Source organism: Rhinoderma darwinii, chromosome 9, assembly GCF_050947455.1.
Source record: "Rhinoderma darwinii isolate aRhiDar2 chromosome 9, aRhiDar2.hap1, whole genome shotgun sequence".
NCBI classification, from domain to species: Eukaryota; Metazoa; Chordata; class Amphibia; order Anura; family Rhinodermatidae; genus Rhinoderma; species Rhinoderma darwinii.
In genome coordinates, this window is record NC_134695.1 from 85,690,111 (window position 1) to 85,712,529 (window position 22,419).

Consider the following 22,419-nt stretch of genomic DNA (forward strand, 5'->3'; position numbering starts at 1 on the left):
TAGGTGACCCAGGTATTCTTGCCTCAGGGTCTAAATCTAATGGCACTTGAAGATGTAGTGTTTAACCTAAACAAAGAACAATTTTTTGAGATTTATGTTGTAAAAATAAGTGGTAAAATGCATATTTTTTGGAGTCACAGATGAGCTTATGTCGAGTGTGTATAAACTTTGTATCAACTGAGTGTGTATAAAGTTGTCTGTGTGTATCCTTCTGTGAAATGTGATTTGTTCAGATACAGAGTATCACTCAGGGAGGCCTGTTCAATATTACATTGACCAAAGTTTTGACCCCAATGACTAGGACTGTACAAAACCAGGAAACGTAGTAATATGCTGTCACAATTAGGGGGTCTGTACACAAGCTGTGGCTGTCCCAGCTGTTCTCATACAAGGACTAGAGATTACAGGGCAAGTGAGAGCTACAGACTAATAAGATCTAGAATCAATGCTGGAGCGTCTTCGAGGAATTGTGAAATCAACTGGAGGCCAAGACTACAATGTAAGGCGATGTCACTGGCTTTTATCTCAAACTGTTTTGTGGAGATTCCCTTCCTTAACCCCCTGTATTCCCAGGAAATAAAAGATGGGAAAAAAATTAACATTGACTGCGCTGGTGGAGAACACTTAGATTTCAAACTGTCTGGAGGAATCATTTTGTTTTTCTAGATGGCATTTCTTGTTTTAGGTATCATAATTGCCTGATAATCTTGAATCACAGAAGGGAACGGCGGGCAGACCGGAATTAATCAACTAGTCTCCTATAATTAGAAAGTGATAGCTGAGTATTTTATGTTGTATTTTTTTTTTTATTTGGCGCTGCACAGTGATAGCTATTGGGTTACATGTCTTCATTAAGAATATTTACCCTAATATGTCATTTTTATTTACTTCTTTCAGTCCATCTGTAACCTGTGAGGAACTCATTTCATCAATATTTTTCCAGGCAAAACCAATGTTGTCTTTGCCGAACCTAACGGACCCCATTGTAAGGCAAAAGGGTCCCTTGCTATCCAACGTATTTTCTGTTACATTTGAAACCTGTGACGCCAGTGTGAATAGAGCCTACCATAGCAAAATAAACATAGAATCTGATGGCAGAAAAAAACGGAGGATCCATATAATCTGCCCATAGGCCCATTCACATGGAATTATTTTTATAAACCAGCAACAAAGAGTTAAAAAAAATTATTTATGAAAATCTGATGGACTAATAACTATTCTGAAACATAAAAACAAACTCCCAGTGTAATCATGCCTTTATGGGTGTAATATCTTTTATATATTTTTTATTTTTAAGTAGTTTTGTAAGGATTTTTTTGTGTATTTAGCATTTTTTTTGTGTCTTTTTCTCAAGAATGTCAGGGGCTGAGGTACATGCACATTAAAACAATAGATAATGTAAGAACTGTCCAGTCCTATACAATTAGCAGGCTAACGTCTGTTTATTTGCGCAGGTTTTGAGACCCTATTTTTGTTTCCACCATTCATCTATTAATGCGCACAAGAACAGACAATCTTTGTGATTCATGGCCTTAAAAAATAGTTATCATTACAAATGGCTAAGAGCTGCTGTACTAACCCATACAATATTATTAGGTACAATACCTGCCATTAATAAGTTAAACATCCATCAATACCTGTAACATAAATTCAGAAAGTAATTATAACAAATCTAGGTCACTTAAGCCTCAGAGATCTTTGAAAGGCAACCTTGAGGTAAGACAGGACATGCGTGTGACGGCTGGACAATAAAATAGTGAGATGTTTAGGTTGATGTATTGATAGGTTTTAGAAGAGAAACCATAGCATTAGTTCCCTGGCTTCTGAGAGAGGTTTAAAGGAGAGAATGGGCTTAAATGGCGCCAAGACGAAGCGTATAGATAAGCAATTAAAAACACCTTTTTCCATTAGGTTTTATGGATTATGGTTGTATTTCAAAACATTTTTAATATCCACAGGTCACAATATATATATATATATATATATATATATATATATATATATTTTATTTTTTTTGCAATTAAGTATGGAATTTAGACACCTGCAGGAAAGTGTAACCCTGTTACAAGGACTTTATGAACACCACAATAAAATACACCCGAATCCACAACTCTACATGTGGTCATGAATCCTATTCTTACTCCATTTAGAATTTCACTTGCTAGAGCAGCAGTTTGTAATCCAGAGCTGGTCTTCCTTCTGTAAGGCTGACTACAGATATTACGGCTGTTAGAAAACGTCCGTCACTTTAAGGTTATCATGACTACTAGCCTAGCTTCCGGGCGGCCCTGGTTTGAGATGCAGAGCCAATCTAATTTCTATGTCTGCTACCGATCAGGGCCAAGAGTGTAGTATTTGAATCTGTTCAGTCTTCTCATTGTTGCTTATGATTCTCTTGTGTATGCATGTTCTGATCAAGCTCCTGGTTACACCCGATATCACCTTGACTGTTTGGATTCTTTAAACTGGACTTCAGCTTGTCTTTGAATTTACCCTCTGCTCACTGATTTGGACTTTTAGTATCTTCTAGTTTTGTACTCTGCTTGCGGATTACCCCTCTGGCTTGTCTGGTTATCCGTTCTGGTATTGCCTACAGTTGCACCTCTTGTCCAACACCATATTCTGTAAAAGCAACCTGAGTTCTATGCAGCCAAATCCAAACTGCCTAGCGGTGGGCTCTGGTGAAGACCATAGAGTAGCTTTAGACTCTGCTGACCAGAGTGGTGACGGACTTGAGGTAGCCGATTTACCTGCACGCTCGAATAGCAATTCCATAAACTCACACTCTGGAGAATTGCTCAAGTTGTGACTCCCTGACAACGGCCACCTGAAACCTGCTTAAATGAATAAGTATATTACGAAACATAGGCTGGCCACAAGCTGGAGACTTTAGATGGCCCAGAAAGGCTATTTTGGTCTATTTTTTGCCGACTGTTGGCAGCTTATCGCGACACGAACGCATGTCACAGACCCTGACCGAAGACTGTTTGAATGTTAATCTGCTGTGGTTGATTTTTTTTTTTGGGTCGTTGTTGGATGAAGTTCTTGGAAAGTCGTTCATGCCAAATGACAGAATTGCATCCCATCAATAAAAGCTCAAACCTCGCCATAGTTCATGGAAAAAAAAAAATCGATAGTTAATTTGTTGTTTTAACTTATGGTGTGAACGTCAAATTGTATGAATAACGGCTGTCTGAAATTGCTAAAGTTTGGCCAGCATTAGCTGCTTTATTCTCACCCTGTCCTCTTTGTTTGTCTGTCAGTCTTGTGCATGTTTCCTCCATTGTCACAACATTGTACATTTTGTGCTTTATGAACTAGTAGGGACAGGATTAACTGTGCTACATGATGGGAAACAGTATCTTTAAAAATATAATTTTTTGATTTTCACTAGTAAGAGCCCCCTATGGTGGAATTTTAAACTTTTTATAAAGAATACATCATACCTACATTGAATGAATGTTGCCATAACAAAAATGTTGTTTTTTTGTGTGAATATCCTGTAATATACTATGGGCTTATATCTTAAAAAACAGGGCAAATGACCTCATATATGACATAAAATACTGTAACCAAACAACCAAGAGGAAGTCGTGGACTACGCTATGCAGGTTGCACTTTTTCTGTATGGGGGTTCCATTATAGGGGACATTTGTCAACTCCCGTTTGATGCGGTCAGTGTATTTACATTCTTTTTTTTTTTTTGTTATGTTTTTTGTATTGTTTTGAGCTGATTTAACTAATCTCTTTTGTACGTTCTCAACAACCTAGACGAAATCCAAATAAAAAACGTCTTGTCTCTGTGTTATTTTATGAAAAATCTCTGGAGAGCACCAGACATAAATCAGATGTTTAATAAAAATGAGAACCTGTTTGGCAAAGTCTGATGCTGTAAAACAGTGTTTTACAAACTCACTTCTGCTGCCAGTCGTGTAACGCAGGGATTTGTAAATCAAAACCCTACATTTAAGGTTCGCCTGACACCGGCTGCAGATTTGCGACTCTATTTGCATATCTAGAGCAAAATATCGAAATTGATTTCTTAACTTATGGAACATTTAAATATTTCAACAAACCCGAGCGCCCAGCGTAATGATTTACAAATCAAACCTTTGTGGTTTGGAAATAAATGCAAGTTTGGTAAACGGAAAGAAATATACTGAAGTCACAGGACAAGTGCAGGAGGTGTAGATTTATAAATCTCTTAGTGTAAATCAGTTTATTTTATAACAGCGTTGAGCGCTTTCCTGTCCAAGTCAGACCAGCTCGTCTATTTACTGCCTAAAATTTGTGAGCGGCTTTTTTTTTTTCTGCCTCGTATATGAAATTATATAAGATTTAAAAATCATTGTCGACATTTCGATTTATTATTTTCAATACCGGATCTGGACAAAGTTTTGGATGACGCGACATTGAAAGAGGTAAACACGAGGTCGCTGCCCCGTTTCATGAAATGTAGATCAATAACCTTTCCCAACAAAATTTTTATTATTACATATGAAAAGCAAAATTTTAGATCAGACATTAGTATAAAAGGTGTGTGTGTGTGTGTGTGTGTGTGTGTGTGTGTGTGTGTGTACTATCTACATCTTCACGATTCGATTGTTTCAATGTGATGATTGCAATAATTTTGCAGTGTATGAAGATCAACGATAAAACTGCTGTTTATCAATGATTTACATTAATTGTGCCACCATAATGGTCAGCACAATCAGTAAGTGTCGCATCTGATGATATATACTATAGACTTTGCTGTCTACTGCGGGGCTCTTGTAAGGACGCTCCTCACTATTACTTGTACGGAATGACCCATAAAAGTATTACCAATACCGACCGTTCATCAGATTTGATAAGATGCATGTAAAGGCACCAAAAATCATTACCCAAAATCTAAAAAGAAATTGAAAAAAAAAAAAAGACTATAAAGAAGCTTTGAAAGTGCATTAATTTTCCTATGTAAACTGTTGCACAAATTTTTTGTAAATTGCCTGTGAAGCTTTTTTGAAAACTTGCCACATATGTCCTGCAAGCTTTGACTGCTTTTTACTTCTGTCTTTACAGATTATCCTACAGTGTAATATTGTGATTGTTACTTTGTGGAGACCATACCATCTTGCTAAACTCTTGCTTCTCTTCTGTGTTCATAGTTCTTTGTCACCTTGGCGATGTTGGGAAAAACCAGAAGCCTCATTGATAGTATTCCTTGATGGGTGATAATCTGATAGTCACTAAGGGTCCTTTTAGACCGGCCAATATTGGCTGTAAAAACGAACTCAGATCAACGAGACAGCTCATTGATCGGCGCTTGTTTGCTCCTTTCACAAGGAGCTATGTATGTGGACGAGCGATCATTCCTACGATTGCTCGTCCCCATGCATTTCCGTCATGTCGGCAACACGTCGCCCCGTTTACACAAGGAGATGTGCTGCCGACAAACATAATATTTTGTGCTGCATTAACGATACATTCAGCCAGTGAATGAGTGTTTGCTCGTTCAATGACTGATCGTTGCCCTGTTTACACAGGGCAATGATCGGGAATGAGCGTTCATATGAACGCTGGTTTGCCGTATTATTGGCCCGTGTAAAAGGGCCTTAACTCCATTTGTCACAGTGTAGCCCCAAACTTCTGCTGTTAGTGGTCACACTCCATATAATGCTCATCAGGTATTCATCAGTCTGGAGCACTACCTGCTATTGTTCATTACCCAGTCCTAGTGTTTTCATCTCTAGGTTTTCATGTCTCTTGGTTCCATCACCACTTTGGGGGAATGTGTTTTTGGAATCAACTCTTCCATGAAGAGCACAATTGGAAAAACATCTCCAGACTGTAGAGGGATGTACTTGGGTTTCAGTGGTTTCTGTGAGTTTAGAGCGGAGAGCAGTGCTGATTTGATAGAGATGTCGGTTTGATCTATGTCATCTAGTGCACCTTATACCATGAACTACCACTGTATTCCTGGATTTAAACTTTGCCTGGTCTATGTGCGTCACACAAATAAGACAACATTTATTTCAAAAACTAGAGCCCAATTTGTTCTGGTTTGTTACTACTAATGTTTAAAAACAAAGCTTCCACAATACCAGTCTGCACATGTTTGTGCTTTAAGTGTGTATATTTAACTATTCCTATATAGCGAAGTTGACAGTCATGACCCACCACAGATTGCTGCAGGTTGTAAGCAACAGATCCTATGACATTAATGTACCTTCATATACAAAACGTTGTAAAATTTAACAAAGTATAAAATGCTGTTGAGTAAACTCCCAGAATCCCAAGTACATCATGGGCAGATTTGCAATTATGACGTTAACAAGGTAAAAAAAAATAAGAAAGAAAGAAAAAATAGAAAAGAAAGAAAGAGGAAGAAAGAAAGAGAGAGAAAGGAAAAGAGAGAAAGGGAGAAAGAAAATAAAGAATAGAAATGAAAGAAAAAGAAAGAAAGAAAGAAAAAGAAAGAGGAAGAAAGGAAGGAAACAAAGGGAAAGAAAGAGGAAAAAGGAAGGAAAGGGAAAGGGAAAGGAAGCAAAGGGAAAGAAAGAAAGAAAGAAAGAAAGAAAGAAAGAAAGAAAGAAAGAAAGAAAGAAAGAAAGAAAGAAAGAAAGAAAGAAAGAAAATAAAGAATAGAAAGAAAGAGAGAAAGAAAGAAAGAAAGAGAGAAAGAAAGAAAGAAAGAAAGAAAATAAAGAATAGAAAGAAAGAAAGAAAGAAGGAAAGAAAGAAAGAAAGAAAAAGAAAATAAAGAATAGAAAGAAAGAAAGGACGAAAGAAAGAAAGGGAGACAGAAAAAGAAAGAAAATAAAGAATAGAAAGAAAGGGAGAGAAAGAAAGAAAAAGAAAGAAAATAAAGAATAGAAAGAAAGAAAGAAGGAAAGAAAGAAAAAGAAAATAAAGAATAGAAAGAAAGAAAGGACGAAAGAAAGAAAGGGAGACAGAAAATAAAGAATAGAAATGAAAGAATAGAAAAATAATACAGAATAAAAAGTAAAGAAAGAAAGAAAGAATAGATAAGAAAGAATAGAAAAGAAAGAAAATGGAAGGAAACAAAGAGAAAGAAAGTAAACAAAGCGAAAGAAAGAGGAAAAAAGGAAGGAAAGAGAAAAAGAAAGAAAGAAAAAAGAAAGAAAGAAAGAAAAAAAATTAGAAAAAAATAGAGAATAAAAACTAAAGAAAAATAAAAAATAGAAAGAATAGATCAGAAAAAATGGAAAAGAAAAGAATGAAAAGGGAAAGAAACAAAGAAAGGGAAAGAAAGAAAGAAAGAAGGAAGGAAAGAAAGAAAGAAAGATCGAAAGAAAGAAAAATAAAAAAGAAAGAAAGAAAAAGAAAAAAGAAAGAAAAAAGAAAGAACTAAGAAAGAAAGAAAGAGATAGAAAGAAAGAAAAAGAAAGAAAGAGAAAAAGAAAGAAGAAAAGAAAGAAGAGAAGAAAGAAGAAAAGAAAAATATAAAGAAGAACAGAAAGAAAAAAGAAAATAAAAATGTTAAGAAAGAAAAAGAAAAATGGAAAGAAAGAAAAAAGAAAAGAACAAATAGAAAAAAATAAAGAGAATAAAAATAATAGAAAGAATAGAAAAGAAAGAAAAGAAAAGGGAAAGAAACGTATTAATCCCAGCAATGACAAATGTAAAATTAGTATTTTTGTCTGCATTAAAATATTACTTTGCACTTCTTCTGGGTGGGTACCACACTAGTCAAAATTACAATAAGTAATTTTAAGTGCACAGAAGAAGATGGGAATTAGTCTGATAATATTAAATCCTTATCTAATATGGATCCTCAGAGACGTTTTGCTGGAGCCTGGACGGACCTCTTCCACTATGTAAAAAAAAAATATCTCAAGAGATACGATCGTGCAATTACCGAGATAAATTTCTATCTTATGCCGGTGTGACAGTTATAAACCACTTGAACTTTGCTTTCACGGTTTATGACATCATGAACACCAGCATAGAAATTCATCATTATAATTACCCATTGTCTATCTATATTTTGTGTTTTTGAGCTTAGTTTTGGAGGAGTTGTATTTAATCTGATAAATGGGTGTACACGAAAGATAGTTTGTATTGTATTCACAAATAAAAATTCTTTTGATGATTTTTACTTGTGTTTTACTATTTTAAACAATGCCTTTTTCAGATATAGGCACAACCTTGATCAGATAAGGCAAGGACGACTTTGTGACCATCATGAAGTAGCCCAACCTTGAATCTTTTCACCCTATATGAGTAGAAGATTTATGGTACCAAGATGAGACAGTCGGAAAGGTCACAGTATTGCTACCTTTTTCTTGGTCTTAATTCAGTAGGTAGTCAACACTGCACTGAAATTGAACAACCTCGAGTCATAAGTCTTCCCCTTCATCATAAACCTTCATTCTATGATGTTAAACTATAATATTCTAGCATATCTTCAATGGAACATCTGGCAATCTTCCATTGTGCTCAACAAGGGGGTACATGCCATTAAGGCAAACCCCCACAGGCAGCTTCGAAGTCCATGGAAGAGAGAGACATTTCACATTAACCCCTTTCCTATGGGTATTGTGAACCTGCTCAACAATCTATCTAACATTAAAATTTGGGGAAGAGGGATATGGACAAGTTATCATGCTGCCATTTTTAACTACATTTGATGGGGAGTAGAAGGATATACAAATGCCAGGTTCTCAGCTTCCAAAAAGTTGTGGTAGTTTCAACCAGTTCAGCAAGCGGGCACAAATTTAGATTTTTGTTATTGGGCAGCCCTCATGTTTGTACGTCCCATTTGCTTAACAAATATGTGATCAAGTCTTTCATACATGACTATTCACATGGAACCTCAACTATTCACATATGAGTGAGTTAGATACTTTATAAATATATATATAAAAATACATAATGAAAAATGTATTTCTCCTTTAAAAATTCTCTTCCACTAAACTTTACTTGGAGAAGTAACTCCTACACAACTTCTGAAAGATGGCGTAAATAGAATACAATGAAAAACTCTACAGTGAAAAGGTACATGATGTAAAGAGAAAGACATATTGCTGTAATACTCATGAGGTGCTCTGTGCATAATGATGTCAGGGAGAGGTGAAATATTGCCCCAAGGGCTTACAATCTACACTAAGATTTCTTTGTGCGCTCAAGGTATTCTGATTACAGACCTCATTTGTGTCCTACACGTATAAAGTGATTAGTAAAGGATTTCACATTTGTTGGAGCAGGATCGAACTAAAAATAAGTAAATATAATTCTAAGGGAAAACAAAGTGGATTAGTGAGTTATACGTAGTAAATACAAAAGCAAAAAAAGATATATAGTGGGAAATAAAAAAATCTCATACAAAAGTCAATATTTTACCTTTAACAAATGGAATTAGGGTTTAATAAATAGTAACATAATTTTAACCCCATAAAATGATGGAAAGAAAAAATTCAAACAGGTTAAGAATAAAAAAAAATAAATACAAAAATCAGATCTATGTTCCCTTTGCAGGATTTTCGGTTGCATTTGTGTAACATTGTTGGACAGATGCTAAAAATTGAAGTGGTGTATAATCAACGACAAACAATAGGATTGTAATGCAGTAAAGGAGAATTACAACCTTGGTATATTTACATAATTATGAAATCAGTATCCATATTTAAAGGCAATTAAAATTCAACCTAAAAAATAAATTTATGGTCCCAAAATTAGGAACTTAGAGTGGATATTTCAAAGCGGTTGTCCAGGATTAGAATTTTTTTTTTTTTACAGAAACAGTGCCATGTCAGTCATCAGCTCAATGCCATTCAAGTGAATAGAGCTGATCTGCAATACCTGACAGCCGATGGACAGATATGGCGCCGTTTCTGAAAAAAAAAGATCCTTTAGGGCTTGTCAACACGTAACAGATTTGCTGCGTAGTTTCCGTAGTAACTGCAGACAGAAATATGCAGCGGAACACAGTAGCAGCAAAGTGGGTGTGATTTAACAAATGTCATCCACACGCTGCGGAAATTCACCTGCAGTGCAAAATTTTATTTCCGCGGCATGTCATATTGCTGTGGAAAGTGGACTGATTTCCTGCCGTTTTTCCCCATGGAAATCAATGAGGAACAGCAATTCCGCAGCAAACTTCAATGTACAGCATAATTTGCTGCCGAAATGCTGCAGAATTTCTTACAGGGGCTGGAAATTACATCACAGGAAGAAGAAATATCAGCATCACACAGCCCTTGAAAAAAATGCACCAAAGATTCAGCAGCAAAAATCCGCACTATTTTCCGCAGTAAGGTTGGGTTCCCACAGTGCACATTTGTTGCAGATTTTGCATGCGTTTTTTTTTAAGTCAAAACCAGGGACGGAACCTAAACAGAAGAAATATATAAAGGGAGGCCTTATATGTATTCTCTCCTGCATTCAATTCTGGTTTTGGCTTACAAAATGCAGGCAAAATCTGCAGCAAATCTGCTCTGTGGGAACCCAACCTAAAAAATGCATAAAATGGTGCAGATTTTCCGCAGCAGACTGTTTGCTAGTTGATGCATAAATGATGCAGAAGTTTTCCACAGCAAATCCGTTATATGTGGACAATCCCTACTCTGGCCAACTATCATCATGAACGATCACGATCCCAAAGATAATTGGCCAGAGTAAATGCAGGTATAGATCAACATTGATCTTGATTGATCGTGCCGTCGTAAAGATAATTGTTATCAGTGGCACAATCTGGAAATGTAATTGTAGCTTGTAGCGACATGTACACTAGGCATTGCTGCCGAGCGCACAGCTCTCAGGACATACGCCACTAGGCAACAATAACACTCCTCAAATGGGCAGGAGGGAACTATTCTCGGTCACCTTTGATGATCGCTTTGATCGCTCGCATGTCAATCCAATCCTCATGAACATTTTTTTTAAATCACCAATCGTTTTATGATGGTTTAAAAAAATCGCTGCATGTAAAGTTGCTTTTATTTGCAGCCGGAATGAACATGAAGATGAACAGTTGCACTCTAGGTACAACAATCAGTTAGTTAGTCCTTATTAAAGGGGGTGTCAATTATAAGCTCTTCATGACTAATGTATTTGAAATGGAGTTGTCAAAAAGTGGTCAGCCCCTTTAAATACTGTGGAAATATATGACCTCAGTGCTTGACAAGGGTAGAATATGAAAAATAGCATGTAGGCCCAGCACTTTGTTTTCTGTCCCTGACAAAACTTTGGACATTTTAAACATGCATTTGTAAACTTCTAGTCCATCTAGATAAGATGAGTTTCTTAAGCCAGGATTCCAAGGTGGAATGGTGCCAAATGTTCACTTACACTGCACCAAATTACAATGACCTTAAGGGGATAAATACATTTTTATTTAGCATATTACCTTGGCGCCCAGAAAGACTTACACTTTTTTTCCCCTATTTTTTGGCTAAAAGATGTAACTACAAAATCCCTTTTTATGATTAAGATATTAGAAGTGATTATTAGTTGCAATAATTTATACAGTTAATTGCAACTTTAAGGGTGAAAATGTACATTAATATTGTGTTGGGTTGGTCATTTCAAATCCATTCCTCCAGGTGTGACAGAGTTCACGTATTGTATACGGTATTCTAGATGCATTTACAATAAAGTGCAGTCAGTGGATAATAATGGACTCTTGCCAAATATCCACTTTCATACGACTGTGAATCACAATGATCCGGATAATTTTTCTTTCTTTTTTGTGCATGTCGTAGTTTTCTATCCACATACATATTATCTTTCCGACACCACAGGACAATGAAATGTAATATAGTTTATAGTAGAAATGATAAAGAAATAGCGTAAAATTTTTTGTTAAAACAATAGTTACAAAGCAAGGCACCCTGGGCAGTGCAATTGGTGATCCAGAGTAAGTAAGACAAAAAGTTTTTACTTGTGTTAGTTCTTTCATATCAGGTTCTTGATGGCCAGAATAACGTAGCATGCTGCAGTATTCGATCGAGAAGAAAAAAAACAGATACCTAGCCCTCATTTGCAACACTTTGCAGCGGTTATCAGTAATGGGGTCCTCTCCCATTATAAATGGTACCCACCAGGGCCACCCCCTACCCCCCCCTCATATTTATCCATACCCCAGAACACGGATATCTCTGGTGTCTCCAGGGGCGTAGCTAAAGTCTCATGGGCCCTGGTGCAAGAATTCAACTTGGGCCCCCTGCCCCTCCCCATCACCACCAAACCCCTGCAGGTGCCTTTGCCCAGCTGCCTTGCCCAACAGCCCCCATGGATGCTAACACAGTATAATGCCCCCCATAGATGCCCCCACACAGTATAATACCCCCATAGCTGCCTCCACAGTATAATGCCCCCATAGCTGTCCCCACACAATATAATGCTCCCATAGCTGCCCCCACAGTATAATGCCCCCACACAGTATAATGCCCCCATAGCTGCCTCCACACAGTATAATGCCCCCATACAGTATAATGCTCCCCATAGCTGCCCCCATACAGTATAAATCCCCCCATAGCTGTCCCCATACAGTATAATGCCCCCCATAGCTGTCCCCATACAGTATAATGCCCCCCATAGCTGCCCCCATACAGTAAAATGCCCCCCATAGCTGCCCCCATACAGTAAAATGCCCCCCCATAGCTGCCCCCACACAGCATAATGCCCCTATACAGTATAATGCCCCCCATAGCTGCCCCACACCGTATAATGCTCCTCATATCAGCCCCCACGGTATAATGCCCCCATATCAGCCACCCATACAGTATAATGCCCCCTATATCAGCCCCCCTACAGTATAATGACCCGCCATATCAGCTCTCCATACAATATAATGCAGCCATATGTGCATAATAGAAAATTAATAAAATTACTTACATATACCCGTACCCACGCCGAGTGGAGGATCCTTCTCCTCCTTTGGTGGGTGCTATGAGTGACTCGGCGCAGACTAGCATGATGATGTCACTACATCGCGCATTTGTCTGCGTCGAGCCGCTCAGGGCACAGACCAAAGGAGGAGAAGGATCCTCCATCCGGCGAGCTGACGGCTCCTTGCTCCAGCATTGAGTGGAACCGGTACCTCGGTGAGTGACTCGCAACCCTCCGGAGGTCTTCACATGACCCCCCAGGAGGTCGCGACCCACAGTTTGTAATGTATTGTATTGTGCAGTTTGCGGTGGAGAGAGGGGGGGGCTGTAATTTAACAGCCCCCCTCTCCACTGCAAACGCAGACAGCACAATACAATACATTACGGGTCCCCTCTGCAGTTCACCTGCAGGATCTTCCACGTTGGATGGAACGCCCCTCACGTGACATCACGGTCACATGGTACACTGAGTGTACCATGCGTCCGTGATGTCTAAGGAGACCGGCCCGTAACCAGAAAGCGCCGGAGAATTTATTTAATCATTAGTGGCTCTGTGTGGCAGTGGGGGCACTGTGGGCCCCCAGGCTTTGGTGCCCAGTCGCAACTGCGACCCCTATAGCTACGCCACTGGGTGTCTCTATAGGAGGCGCGGAACACAAAGTCACTGATTACATTGATGATCCGTTTTTTGTTGTTTTTTTTATATCTCCAAACCTTTAGTATCCCTCCCCAAACTTCCTTCAGAATTGTCACAATACAATTCCCCTCTCAAATTACAAAACCAATCTTCAAAACTTGAGGCCCTTAATATCTCTCTACCGCCTACAGTTCCCTCTTCCTTATCTTTCTCATTTCTTTTCCGCTGGTCTTCTTCAAAATTGAAATATCTCAGGGTCCATTTAACCTCGCATGCTTCTAGGCTTTTTCAATGAAAAAATTCCCACTCTTAAAACAGACCTCAACCGATGGACACTTGGAACCTTTATTTTGTTTGGCCGCTGTACAGTCATAAAGATGAAAGTACACCCCAGGATCCAATATCTTCTAAAGCCCTTGCCAATGCACATTCCCAGTCGCTCGCGTGCCTTCCACTTTTTGGTGAACAACTACTTTCCTGGAATTTCCGGACTACACTACAGATCCGTTCCCCTTTGACCTTTGGAGAGCAAATCAACTACATCACTTCCTAAACTCTTCCCGTTTATCTTTCTTTACTTGCACTAAAACGCCTTGTGGAGTTCTCTGCTCTAACAAGGGCCCACTGAGACATGCCCAGTCCCTAATTAATGCAATGTTGGTGCCCCCCTCATCCCAACCTCCACCCTCTTCCTGAGAAAATGGGAGGGGGACCTAGATCTATATTTCTCTGAAAACGCAAAGTGGGAGACTAAACCGCTTAGTCATTGGCTCCTCTATCTCTAGCCGTATCCAAGAGCTCGGTGTCACTTAGGGTTTGTGGACCCACTGGGCCGTACCGCCTTGGCGGTATGGCAGCTGGCCAACAGGGCGCAGGTCAATGTCTATAGTTCGTATAGGGTACCTGTGGCAGCTCGGACAGTAGCAAGGCAGGATTGGCTGGGACTAGGCAGCAGGTAGACATCAGGCGAGGTAAAGCAGGACAGGCATGGTATACAGCACGGCACGACTTTGGCTCAGCACAGTACTCGACCAGGATAGTATGGAATGCAGGGAACAGGAACACACTAGGAGACCATTGCATAGACAAACTAGGGAAACAACAACAACGCTCAGGCATCGAAGCAGGGGGCTGGACCCCTCATAGTCCAGGGTACTGACGGCCTGATGCTTCATCAAAGTCCTACGGGATCCGGCTGAGGTGAGTGGAAGCGAGTGCTGGCATCTCCTGGGAAGGAGATTGGGGCCAGCGCTCGCCGACTCGTGGCTGCGGCTGTCATGGGGAGAGTGGCTCTGATGGCCCGCAGCCATGGACAGGACAGTCGGCTATACATTTTTCTCTAGATGTTATCAAGTACCTGCCAAATTACATGCCATGATGCCCACCTTTACGTCACACTGCTGGCTTTGTCAACTTGCTGAAGAAACCATCACGTATTCTGGGACTGCCCAATACTAAAACCCTTTTGGCAGAAAGTTTGAAGCATCATTTCCACCTCAGATTTTCCTATCCCATTCTCCCTATCCTTCTTCATACTTCTTTATCGCGTGAAATCCCACTAGATTTTTATCCTATTCTGCATCTTGGTCCTAATGAAACTTTTATAACCCCCGTCTCTCAGGGTCTGGTTTCAAAAAGCCGAGGACCTGCGGCACATGGAGGACCTTACTTTTCAGATAAAGCTATCAATGTACCTGGCATCACTGCATAGTGTACCAGGCCATTGAGGTACACAAAGCAATAATAGCTTATTGATACTGCTTCCTTCCACCTGTCTGTTTCCCCTTCCCAGGAACACTTGAAATGCCCCTTGAGGTGCAGAGGATAGTGGGGTGGTTGTTTTATTTATTTTTTTTCCTTTCATTCTCTTTTCTTTTTTCCTTTACCTACTGTTTTCATTTTTTATAATAGTTATCTACAGTGATTGGGGCCTGCATGCTTCTACCCCCTCTGTCTCATTTGATTGTTGCTTACTGGCCCTGGTTGTTACATGGCCTTTTCCTGCCCCACCCCCTCTTATGCAATGCATACATTGAAAATCTCTGTTAAAATAAAGAATAAAAAAAATATACCTAATAGATCTGTCAGATTGTTTATGGATCTGGTGTGAACAGAGCCTACATTTATCAAATTAATTCACTAAATCAATACTCAATAAAAATTTAAAGTTGGGTGGTTTGACATCACAAGAATGCAGCCCATCTATTCACTAGAGACCGGTGCCACCCCTAAGAATGCAGCCTATCTATTCACTAGAGACCAGTGATGTCACAGATAATGTAGCCTATCCATTCACAAGAGACCAGTGATATTACAAAGAACGCAACCTAACCATTCACTGGAGACCAGCAATATCACTGAGAATGCAAACTATCCATTCACTAGAGACCAGTGATAACATCACTGAGAATGCAGCCTTCCAGCCACTAGAGACTGGCGGTGACATCACAGAGAATGCAACCTATAAGAATTAAGCCTATTCACTCACTAGAGACCAGTGACATCAGTATGAATTCGGCCTACCCATTCACGAGACTTGTTAGGTCCACTGAGAGTACTTATATATGTTTCAATGAATTCATGAATCTTCAGGTTCAGTCAACAACAAAAATCACTATCCCTGTGGGGTTAGATTGTACATTCATATAAAAAACATTGTGAATGTATATTGTTGTCCGCCACATGAACTGATAAAGTCAGAGCTATAAGAGACAATCGTTCAAATATTCTACATCATGAAAAGCTCACATTTCCTTCCAATACATCCAAGTCTCTCTGCACTGCATAACAGATCAGACATTTCGATTTCTAGCCAAACATATTCTCTGCAAGCTCTGGAAGTAAAACTAACTAACTTATATTCAATCTGATCACAGGAGACAGCTGGTGACTGGTAAACTGCACATTTTCCCCTCCCAGGAGTTTAGAAACATTACCCGTCTATTATATTTCTTGCTACATATAGTTATTCCTAAAGGTATTAAGTTAGAGCAGATGACGTATGTGGAGACGTGGCTTTTGTTCTGGACGATGTACCATAAATTCTAACATGCATTGATTTTTACACAAAACCCAAAGATCGGTAATGCAAGTAGTATTCATCACGTTCATTGTCGAGCCCTCAGTCTCCAGGCTTGATTGAGTACGTGCTTTTTCTTGTCATCTTCTACTGGGAGTGTCATAGTATCAGCATTAAACGATGAAACAAAGGACAGCTGACCTCTAAACTGGGAAAACAGATCTCAAACCAGCTGCTCGCTATCTCTCTTTGCTCTTTTATCAAGTGTCAGAAATTAGTTGGGGCAAAGATCATATAAGCCCCATTCGGTAACACTTACATTGCTGATTACTTGATGTGTGTCCTCCCTGCACAGAAGTAATGCCTGTTTAGGAAAGAAATACCAGTGGTGACAATGCACATTGGAAACGCTCTATCTCCTGAAAGAGCAACTGAGCCCAAAATGCAACCTAAGCCAATGACACTGCAAAAAATAACTCTACAGGAAAGTTGCAGAAATTCCAATGTTCCCATTATATTCAAGGGCATGGGTTTTCCCACATGCAGGGGCTTTAGACACACTTACAAGTCTGAAATTACAGTATAGATGCAGTATAGATAGTTTTATTAAAGGGGTTGTCTAGGCACGGACAACTGATGACCTATCCACAGGATAGGTCATCAGTATGCGATCAGTGGGGGACTCACACTCACCGATCAGCTGCTACGTCTGCCTCCGGGCGCCGGATGTTAAGGAGTGTATGCTGAGTTCAGAGCCGGAAGCAGATGGCTCAATACACTGCATAGCGGCAACTCTGCTCCTATTCACTTGAAAAAAAGGTTCAATCTGCAGAGGTAACAAGCCATCTTTACCGTGAGAACTGTGAATCTATGGAATAGTCACCGCAGGAGTCGACACAGCAGGGACAGTAGATGGCTTTAAAAAAGGCTTAGATAATTTTCTAGAACGAAAAAATATCAGCTCCTATGTCAATATGTAGAAATTTTTCCCATCCCTTGGTTGAACTTGAAGGACATGCGTCTTTTTTCAACCGTACTATGTAACAATGAATACAGTACGGCAGCTCGGCCGCCATTCTAGACCGTAACTATCTGCTTCTGGCATAGACATCCGGTGCACGGAGGCAGCAGTAGCAGCTGATCGGTCCGGGTGTCGGACACCCACCGATCATATACTCATGACCTATCCTATGGATAGGTGATCAGTTGTCCATGCCCGGACAACGCCTTTAATATATTTTTAGATTACATAAATCAAATATTTTGTTATCTGACACTTAAGTCTAATATAGTTCCCCAAGTGTCATTTGCATGACGTAGAGAAGGAACTATGTCCCCAATTAGTGTACCATTTAAATCCTTAAGAATGTCCAGGTGGGGGTACTCGAGGCAGGTGGTAGATAATGTGCCCTTAAACAACTACCCATATACTTTCACATTTAAAATTAGATCTTGCCTGTGTAGTTTTAGTGGACAATAACTTCTGAACTGGTTTTCCACCTCTTATGATAAACTACTGGTTTAACAACCTACATTGGACCTCCGTTATCTGTAGATGGCAACAAAGCATTTTTTTGTTGTTAAGAAATTTGTAATTGCTACCTAACTTGGTTAGACATTAACCAATGAGTCCATTCATATTTTGTATTACTTGCGTTCTTTCCACTTAAAATTTTAGGGTAGTTAAGAATTGAAAGTGCAAAATGGCCTATGGAAGACGATAAAACAACTAGATGATTGTGCATAAGGTTCTAAGGAGCTTCATGGTTTGTCACCTGTCCACAAAGTCTAACAAAGGTATTAAAACCCCTAGAACGACCAAGTCCACCATGCAGGAAACACCTCAGTCACGGATAAAGTCCTCCAGGGTTCACATTGAACAAGCAAGATTGTTCACCATAGACAGACAACAAGAAGCACAGGAAATTGTCAATTTTAAATGGTAAATGGCAGCTCACGTGACATCCAAACTTACAAAGCTGGTTTATAAAACGCTGGGTGGCAGCCCACTGGGGTACATCGCTCTTCAGCTTTCTGAACATGGACGATGGATAAAGAAGAATCTTCTTTACATTACAACATCTAAAGTGATTATAAATCTGCTCCTATAACTCTTGACATGTTCATAAGTATCTCAATGCTTGTTTACAGATACGGGCCTGTTGCCTGTACTTGCCCACACATCATTCTTTGCTGTGTTTATATCATATGTCGTGGAGGAATTACACACGTCAGTGAAAATTGCACGCCGGAATGGGCTGGATTGAAAGCAATGGTTTGCCTCACCGTGTGCAGAAATTAAACTTTCTTCTGCAAAGCGAGAAGGAATTATGGACACAGTTAAATTGAGCTCATGTCAAGGAAAGAATTTGAGACAAGATGCAGACGCCGGCATCCAGGCATTTTTGCATGAGAGGAAGGTAACATTTTCCAGAGTTTGATTGGTAATTCAGTGCCATATTTGATAAATATGAGCTGAGCTAAGGAGATAATGCCATTTTAGAGTGAAAAACCCTTGACTTTAGACTAGTGTAAACCATTTGAGAGATTAGGGGAGAAGGTTCGAGTCTCTTGACATACCTTCATACCAGCTTCAGTACGCTCTAAAATTATGATTATCTCCCCATTCACTGGACAAAGAAAAAAAAGGACACAAACACAACAAGATAGAGCAAATAACATTTATATTTAAAGATAAGTATTTGTACTTCTATAAAAAATAAATATTTCCACAGAATAAAAGAATTCCCTTCTTCTGTATTAACAGTAAAAATAAGCACATCATGGTTTTAATCCAGTCTCAAGCCATACAAGACAGACATAAAACTGGATAGACTTGTATCAGCTGCTCAGTGATGGTCTATATGGGATTTTTTGTGTGACCACAATATACAGTAGATGCTTGGTACGAATGTACAAAAAAATAGCCATCACTATATAACAAAGACAAATGCATTCATACCGAATAGGGAATACGTGAAACTCCAGGTGAAATCAGGTGGAAGCATTGAGGTGAAATCGCAACTATAAATAGGTATTTTGGTGCATTGTATCATAGAGACAATATAATGGATGGCCACATGACAGCAGAACTAGGGGACTAACGGCATCTTTCAGGACTCAGTTACAAGGGCTTACAGTAGGGCCAAATTCTGAGCCAACAAGACATTCAAAAGGAAGGAAAATATGGAGCATGTATCACAATTCTAGCAGGCAACAGGAATACATGAAAACAGGTACTCACCGATTGAAGACAAGGCTGGTAACAAGATGATGATAAAAGAGGGATGAAGGTAACTGATGGGTGATGACAACAAGCTGACCCTAACTCTAGCTAACCCTATAACTATCCCTAGATCTATACCTGAACATTGACACCAACACCAGACATCACTAACGCTCACTGTCCCAAACACTGCCCCTAATCTGTAGACAAGGTACCTAATACAACACCAGAAAAACAATAGGAACCAGAGGAAATGAAAATCAAATGAAACAGATCCAAGATTCAGTGGAACTAGGCAAAGAACAGAAAACAATTGAGACAGAATAAAACTGACTAAACAAGACCAAACCCGGAAGCAAACAAGAACTGAGGAAATACAAGACAGAGCTGGATAAACTAGGCTGGTAAAATAGAAACATAAAGTGATTTCTCATGATGAGAGCAGGGATTATATAGCAGAGGTACACCAATCAGGTCGCTCTCCCCAAACGCGCCTCAGTGGCTCACATCAGTATGGTCATCTGACCTGCACTGATGAATGTGCTGTGTAACAGTTGCCTTTGGCAACTGCCCTAGCTGCTGATTCACAGCTAGGGGGTGACGAGAGTGCAGGCCTGCTGCTCGTAACAGACAGCTATTTTGTCTTTAAGTGTATTAAGCGACTCTAAGGGCTAATTTACACGAGCGTGTTAAACGTCCGTGGGACGGCCGTTGAAACAGCGGCCGTCCCACGGACCTATGTAATTCAATGTGGCCGTTCACACAGACCGTGTGAAGGGTCTGTGCGAAAATAGGACATGTCCGATCTTTTCGCGCATCACGCATCCCTCAATAGACTTAGTGTAATCTTAGTGTTGATTGGTCAATGTACCTCTATACCATTGTCATACCAGCATACATGTATAAATATTGTGCTCTGAGCCATATCTGGCAGGGCTCCCCTAAAGATGCCAAGATTGCACCAGACTCAACCACAGCGGATGTTGATGGTTGAGGATTCTAACGCAGAGCTCCACTACGGTTTGTATATTGTCCTGAAGCCTTCAATAAAGCTCGGCACCCTTGTTTACACTAAATGAACCGATTTTAGTACTGTAATTGTGTATGTGTCCTTCAACTACTGCAAATGCTATAACCCATCGTGTTTTTAGAAAAACATTTTTTTTCCTTTTGACTTTTGTCAAAACGATACAATACGAAAAACTAAGAGTCTTTTACATTTATAGCCCTCTGGTAGAAGATTTCTATTACAGTCTGATTTTCTTACACTCACCCTTTTCTGTCTCTGTGTTATTTTAAGTTTTTGGGTATTTAGCATTATGTTTGTATCTTTTAGAAATTGCAACCAATCAGATCACTTCTTTGGCTGCCCATACACATTTAATGATGGTGAGAACCTAATGTGTACGTGGGCCTCCAATGGCAGCAAGAAGGATTAGGATATAAACATTTGCCGCGGGAGAGAAGCTGTTGCCAGAAGTGCCTAGCAGCCCTAATATTCTCTCTCCATTAAACTAGACGCGTATACTCGGCTTAGCTAAGCATGCAGGTCTTTGGCTGTGTAGACAGCCGTCTAATGTGTATGGCCTCCACTTCATTCCACAAAAAAAATTAAAACAATCTTAAATCTGATTGGTTGTATATTCTTTGGGCAGCACTGACACGTCTTCCTCCGACAGTTATTATGTATAAAGGAAACGCTCCTCCATTCCTGATTAAAAAGTAGGCTGTTGATTTTTTTTTTACATATAAAAACACTTATTTACATCACAGCTTTTTCATATACTAAAATTCTGAATTGATTTAATTTTCTTTCTATATTATGTAACGCTAGTGTCACAAAGATAAATTAACCATGAGGAAGTTGCATCGACCACTTACCCTTTCACCCTTTTCAGTGTAATACAAAGGGGATGGTGAGATTTTTAATAAAAATGAATTATGCCAATAAAAATGCCAAACTATAACAAGTATAATTTAAAATGTAAACAATAAGAATAAATAAGACTAAAATAGTCAATATAAACTGATCTAGTGACTCATTATGGAAAACAGATACAAATTATTTTTTTATCCCTAGAAGCAGATTATTATTTTTTTTATATATAATATTTGGACGTGTTATTTGTGAAAAACTATCCCCCCCTTCCTAACCAGCGTGTTCTACTGACCTTTCTGACGCTTTGTCGCTAATGTCTTTTTTACTCTTGGTTGGGCTTCTGTGACAGATCAAATGGTTTCTTTATGCAGACAGTGAGATAAATTGAGATCATGTATTCATCGCCATCAGTGAGTCTTCTTCATCAGTTCTGGCTCTTCCATAAAATACACTTGATCTAATCAAAAAAAGATCATATTCCTTCAAAGTACTGTCGTTAATGAGTTCCCTCACGCCCTCCCTAGATTAAAAAAAAAACTAACAATTTAATTAAAAAGATACATGTGTTCAGGAAAAAAGCAAATGTCCAAAAGTGCAAATATAAATTCTACACATTCAAGCACATAAATTACTAAAATGTTCAGAAAAATTCCAGATCAGATCAAAATACGCCGGGAGTTATGTGATTGAGACAGATTTTAATTGATTATCTGGGTGTTTGGAAGTGCAGATCAGAAGATTAATATTTGGCAAAATAAATCAAAATGAAATTCTATTCTCTATTTTTTTTCTTACTTGGAATGAAACAGAATTTTATTTTTATTG

General features: G+C 39.1%; 1 long non-coding RNA gene across 1 annotated transcript in view; it reads right to left on the bottom strand.

The window, feature by feature from the left end:
* LOC142661121 (uncharacterized) overlaps positions 1–22,050 on the bottom strand; it is a 109,770-nt gene extending 87,720 nt beyond the window's left edge. Inside the window, exon 1 of the long non-coding RNA XR_012850646.1 lies at positions 21,887–22,050. This is a non-coding gene — a long non-coding RNA (uncharacterized LOC142661121). The remainder of the gene's footprint in view (positions 1–21,886) is intronic.
* Positions 22,051–22,419: the final 369 nt, after the last annotated feature.